This window comes from Hibiscus syriacus, unplaced genomic scaffold (genome assembly GCF_006381635.1).
Source record: "Hibiscus syriacus cultivar Baekdansim isolate YM2019G1 unplaced genomic scaffold, ASM638163v2 tig00110368_pilon, whole genome shotgun sequence".
Classification (NCBI taxonomy): domain Eukaryota; kingdom Viridiplantae; phylum Streptophyta; class Magnoliopsida; order Malvales; family Malvaceae; genus Hibiscus; species Hibiscus syriacus.
Window position 1 is genome coordinate 93,238 of NW_024062705.1, and position 6,442 is coordinate 99,679.

The window sequence follows — 6,442 nt, forward strand, 5'->3', positions numbered from 1 at the left end:
AGATTATTAATAAGATTAAATACAAATCAATTAATCTGAGTTTATAACGAAGAATCGCTCGAACTAAACGATTTTAGTAGTTAAGAGATTTGTTTGAATATCTTATATGCATGAATATGAGTATTTATTGTCAAATGATTAAGAATTTTTTTTTAAAAAATCCTATTATATTGATCTTAGATTTATAAAAAAAAATAATAAAATAATAAAATCTTAACTAAGTTATATAATCATTTTTATAATATTTAAAAATATATAAATATAAATACACTTGATTTTATATTCTCCTTTAATTTAAATAATTTAAAAGGTGTAAATAATTTATTTACCATATAAAAGATGGCAAACGAGGGAGTGAAAATTCGCCCAAAAAAAGTCGTAACAGGATGATTTCGTGAGACCAAAATCTACAGGGGTAGGGGTAGACTTGAAAATATGAAAATAGAAAAGAAAAACACCCGCCAATTAAATCAGTGGACGAAAGAAAAAAAAATACGTTTTAAAAAATTACAAATTATTTAAATAGAGTAAATAGAAAAATAAGGAAAAGCGAAAAAGGCAGAGGGTTGTCGCCGTCGGAGAGCAGCTTGTGAGGCGGAGGGCCGCGACGGAGTGAGAGGAGGAAGTAGAGAGAAAGGGAGAGAGAGAGGAAATGAACAGCACCGCCAATTTAATGTTATTTTTTTATAACAACAACAAAAAACGGGTGCAAATCTCAACGTTTCTCATTCCATTAGATCCTCTCCTCGCTTTCTTTGTTCTTCTCATTGGTTGGAAATCGCGTACATTCTCCATTTCGCCTCTCCCTATCGTGTTTCCGACGAATTCTCTCTTTCTGGAAATCCCTGATATTTCCCAAATTTCCTCTTCGAATTTTGATTTTTTTAAAAGATTCTCTCTCAAGGCGTTCTCTTTCCAGTTTGGATCCAATAACAGCAGAAGAATCCAAATCTTTCAGGTAAACTACGAAACCAAAGAATCTAAACAATAAAAAGTTCTCATCCTTTATCTTATTCTTTTCACCTATTATGATTGATCGTTAATTTGCCAGCTCTGTCAAGCCAAAATCAATAAAAATGCAATTGAAAAACTTTATTCGGGAGATTGGAAATATATCGAAGAAAAGTCCAGAGAGGAATAGGCGCAGACGATCCCATATTGCGCCTGAATCTGCTCATCCTTGTCCGTTATTAGTTGGTTCTTCAATTGAAATCGAGCAAGGACAATGGGCAAATTTGCCTCCGGAATTACTGCTCGATATTTTACAAAGAGTGGAAACAAAGGAAAAATGTTGGCCGGGAAGGAGAGATGTGGTTGCTTGTGCTGCCGTTTGTAAGTCGTGGAGGAAAATTACTAAAGAAATTGTTAGAACCTGAACAATGGGCTTCTTCACTTTCCCCATATCACTAAAGCAGGTGAAGTTTCAATCTTTCCTTTTACCTTTTATGGAAAATTTCTGTTTTATAGTTTATCGGTGTTTCTTTTATGGGAGTATAGCCTGGACCAAGAGATTCAATGCATATTAGGAGGGAAAGGGAAACTTCAACATATCGATTGCATGGGTCTCAGTCTGGTAAGTTTCATTTTTCTATCATTTTTTTTTTTTTTTTTTTGGTGATAATGAGTGTTTTGTTCTTAAAACTACAAGTTTCGGCTTAGTAATATGTTTCCAAGGAGAACTTCATTCAGTGTAATGTAGTTTTGAAAATTTAATTAAATTATTGTATATCACTAGCGCCGTATGCATATGATATAATTAAACTAAAATCAAAGTTTAATTAGTATAGTTGCACCAAATTAAATTTATCACGTCGCCTCGCATATTGAATCAAAATTTACATAGAATTTTGAAACTTATCCCTTCGTTTATCCAACTAACGTTTATTAGTTTTCTTTTACGAATTTACAGCTTTGTCTGGTGATTTGAGTAAACAGCTTTGGTAGCAAAGAAAGTTAGGAGGGCTACTTGCATGATTTTATGATATATTTAAAGGGGATGATTTCTCAAAGCCAAGCAACGATTATATTGGAAACTCAGGTTAGCTTTTAGATGGGTAAAGTTTATTAGTTAGTTATTTCTTTTTTTAAGGATTGGTAGTTAGTTCTTTACGCGCTTTAAAGAGGGAAACTTTAACAGGTCTAATTCCTGGGAACCAAGTTCAACATTTTTGAGAGCCATCCTCAACATGATTCTTCTTTACAATCCGGTTATCCATCATGTTGGAAACCTACTTGAAGCCGGTTCCTCCGAGGTCCCTATGACTAATGTTAACACCACCACTATATCTTATGAGCTCAATGTTCTTCGCACCAAAGGTCCGAGGAGATTGAAGTGTATAATGCACTCGATCCCCGTCTCTGCCATTGAAGGGAGGAACTGCTCCGACTCCAACATCATTTGCAAATTACCCTGAAGATGATCCTTCACCACCGATAGATTCAAAAGGAAAAAAGCCACACTTGATTCAACTCAACTGTCTGTGGTAAGCCTGAAAATTCAGGGCAAAGTACACCCTTAATGTTGAAAAATAAAGCACCTAGATGGCATGAACAGTTGCAGTGTTGGTGCCTAAATTTCAAAGGACGAGTTACTGTGGCTTCTGTAAAAAATTTCCAGTTGGTGGCCACTGCAGAGCCAAGCCAAAACGTTTCAGTAGCAGAACGTGACAAAGTGATTCTGCAATTTGGGAAGATTGGTAAGGACATTTTCACCATGGATTATCGTTACCCACTCTCTGCTTTCCAAGCCTTTGCAATCTGCTTAAGCAGCTCGGCACAAAACCAGTTTGCGAATGACAAATTCTCTTGTTCCCTCTACTTATGTGCATGATCATGCTAGTATTTGCAAACAATTTGGTTGTACATAATTCTCTCGGAAGCACTTTAGCTTTGCCATTTTTATTGGCATCCACTTTTGTTACTCCGCATATTCTTTCATATAATTGAAGCCTATACACGTATTCCATGTTTTAGCATCTGTCTATATTCAAAATGCAAGCTCCAGGGTCATCCCCTGAGTATGTTTTCATAACATTCCATGTCTTTCGTTTCTTATGTCGAGCAATATTCGAGGGCACTACTTGTTTCACCTGATCTCCCTCCTGCTGGGGAAGGTTGGATATGTTAAACTCACAGTTTTATTTGTTTATACTTGGTGCTTGAGATCTATGTTGCCCTGACTTCTCATTTGCCTGTGGGTTTCCTGAGATCTGAAACGTATGTTTGAAACTCATTTAGACATGGGTGTAAAGATATAACATAGCTTGAGGTTTTCCATGTACTCTTTCATTGTTTCCGGTTCTGCTCCATAATTGCAACAGAAGTTTGGATATTTGTTCTCTGATGTGGCTTTCCATGAGTTGAACATCCTATGCTGCTGCTCTTTTCATGGGTTCTGTGACTAACCCTATGCCCATATCTCTTCTCTAATCATGCTAAAAAACCAAGCCCAATGATTGAACCAATATCAAAATTTCAACATGAAGAAACAATTTTTATCACTTCTATGCAACCTACAAGATTGAACAATTCCATCTCATCGGTTCTTGTTTTTTGGGACATTCTATGAGCAAGAAACACGCTTTTTACAATGTTTGAGTGGATCCAACAAAAATAGAAACATGTTTCCAAAACTAGTTTTCCTTTGCAGTATTCATAGATTCCCTCAAAGAGTGGTCCTTTCATCGTGCCCCTTTACCATCCAAATGAGTTATCTGCTATACCAGTGGAATAGGCTCCACCAGGTGCTCAATAGGTACAGGTCTTTGCTCTTACATTCTAATACTACTAGCATTTTTGCAATATATTAACATGAAATAAGAAGAATATGTTCAATATGAATAATAATCATCCTTAAATATATATATACCATGTTGGCAATAACAAAAGAAAATCTATCTTCCCACTCATGAAAAAAGAAGGAAACGGCATAATATCTTAATGTATATTTGTTGGGTTTTAAAAGGATAGTGAAGGGTCAATTTGGAGCATCTATGGGATGGATGGAGTATACTGTTTTGGGATCTAATCCCCACCATTTGGCCAAGTCAACTTGATCCGATAAAGAACAACGGACAACTGTCGAAAGAGTCTTTTCCGTTAAAACCCTTCGCCTAAGCAAGCGAATCATATCTTGTTTCTAACCCCAAATATTCGCCAGCTTACGATACTAAGATAATATAAAAAATTTGGGCTCACAAGCTATCCGAATTCAGTTAAAATATTTTAAATTCACTACATCAACGAATTTGAGTACTTCAATCTTAGTCTTTGTTGATGAAAAAATTTAAATTGTCTCGGTTTTTATGGTTATCTTTTTAATTTAAGAAATTTTTTGAATAGTTCTTTATGAAGGAGAAATAAAAATAAATTGATTGAAGACGACGATGAACAATCGAGAGAAGAATTGAGAGAAAAGATAATTCTCTTCTAATCTTGCATGATAACTATATTGTGAGTGTCAGATATAGAATAATGATAATTATTTATAAATTGACAGATTAAATAAATTTGACTGTCATAATGATTTGTAGATCATGTGAACCTTCGATCGAACTCAAATCTGAGGCTCTTTTAAAATAGCGAGCATCAACCATCCCTTAACTGTGGCAGCAATCTAGTTTTTCTCCGTTGCTATCTTATTTTCTCTTTGTTTGGTACCCCTCCTTTTAATGGTCTAATCTTTGATAGACAAACATTCCTGGTCCCCAAACTTTTTTGTTGAGTTCATATCCAAGTACCTTGTTTTTTTTATTCATACGTACCAAAGTGCAATAACAATGTCGTCGAGTTCAAGGTGTTCTTCTCGTGAGTCTAACTCGTACTGGACTCCAAAGCAAAACAACCATTTGAAAAGGCTGCCCGTATATGACAAGGACACTCCATACCGCTAAAAAGAACAAAGTTTATAAGAAATTACAACTAGTGTTATTAAAAATCCTATATGATGAAACTAAAGATGTGATACAATGTCTTTACAACCAATTACGCAGAAAAAACACTCGTAGCAGCAAAAACTTTTCACAATTTTTTATTTTTGTATAAGAACACAATATCGAAACTTTTGGAAGCAGTAAGAAAAGTTAGAGATAAAATATAGTTAGATTTAAATTTTAAAATTAAGCAAGCAACAATATAATCATATTTACTAAATTATCATAATTATATTTATAATTTTATTATTATTAATTATAATATTGAAGTGACCATAAATTTATATAGGAATCTTTGAAAAAATATTATCTTATTGATTTATCAAAATTATAAATTTAGCATCGAGTCCAAATCAAGATTGAGAAATTATTATTTTAGGAAGATTATTAATTTATCGAGTATTAATTTATAGAGATGTTACTGTATAATTAAAATCAAAATAAAATAAAATAAAATTACTATTAAATATAAATTTAGCGGGTTCATTAGAATTTTTTGTTGAAAAACACATATAAATCAAATCTAAATTTAAAGTATTCTTTGACACCCGTGTAAAAGGTTCAAATCTTGTATAAATTCTCCTCACTTAAATTAGGATTTGCATTACGTATTTCCTTGTAAATTTTGAATTAGAAAACTGGATATATATTACCATATAGATCCAATACATTATATATATATATGTAAATCAAATAGACTTCAAGAAAAATTGGAATAAATCCATGTGAAACTAATGCCCAATTGGCCGGCAGTGAGAACCAGCTGTTGCGGAAGACGACTATCGGGAGATAGAGCAAAATCGCAACTGATAATTTGAGAAAATAAAATTGAAGATAAAAGAGGCACAAATTTACGTGGAAAAACCCCTAAAAAATTTAGGGTAAAAACCACGGGCAACGGTAGAAGAATTTCACTATGAGAAAAATAGGAATCAACTCTCTCGATCTACCAAGGAGAAAACAATGATAATTCTCTCTAGATAAAAAGGAGAAACAACTCTTAAGAAAACTCTCTAAAATCTCTCTAGTATTGGAAAAGAAGGCTGCTTTGGGATGATTTTGAAGCTAAATGAGCTAGGGTATTTATAGTTGAAAACTAAGGACTAATTTGTAAATACCCTAAAGTTTAATGACAAATTTGATTTAGCCATTGTCCAAAAAATCAACAAAACAACTCTTTTTTTCGGTGCATTTAATATGCACCTTTCGGTGCTTAGTCAACAATCTCCACTTGAAGATTGATTGGAACAATCATATCTTCACACCATCTTTCTACCTTGTACCATCATGTTGCTTACGTCTCTGACAGGCCACAAGAGGATCGAGACCAAGTAATTTATCGGTATTGATCCTTCGTCTTGAAATCTGCTATGTTGTTTGGTATGAATCTTCTGCATATCTACGTCCCTTCTTCCACCTTTCACGAATGAAATGGTATTGAACTCGTATGTGCTTTGTCCTTGAATGAAATGCTGGATTCCTTGCTAGATGCAAGGCGCTTTGACTGTCAC

General features: G+C 33.9%; 1 pseudogene; it reads left to right on the top strand.

The window, feature by feature from the left end:
- Positions 1-608: 608 nt before the first annotated feature.
- LOC120121280 lies at positions 609-2,956 on the top strand (annotated as a pseudogene).
- Positions 2,957-6,442: the final 3,486 nt, after the last annotated feature.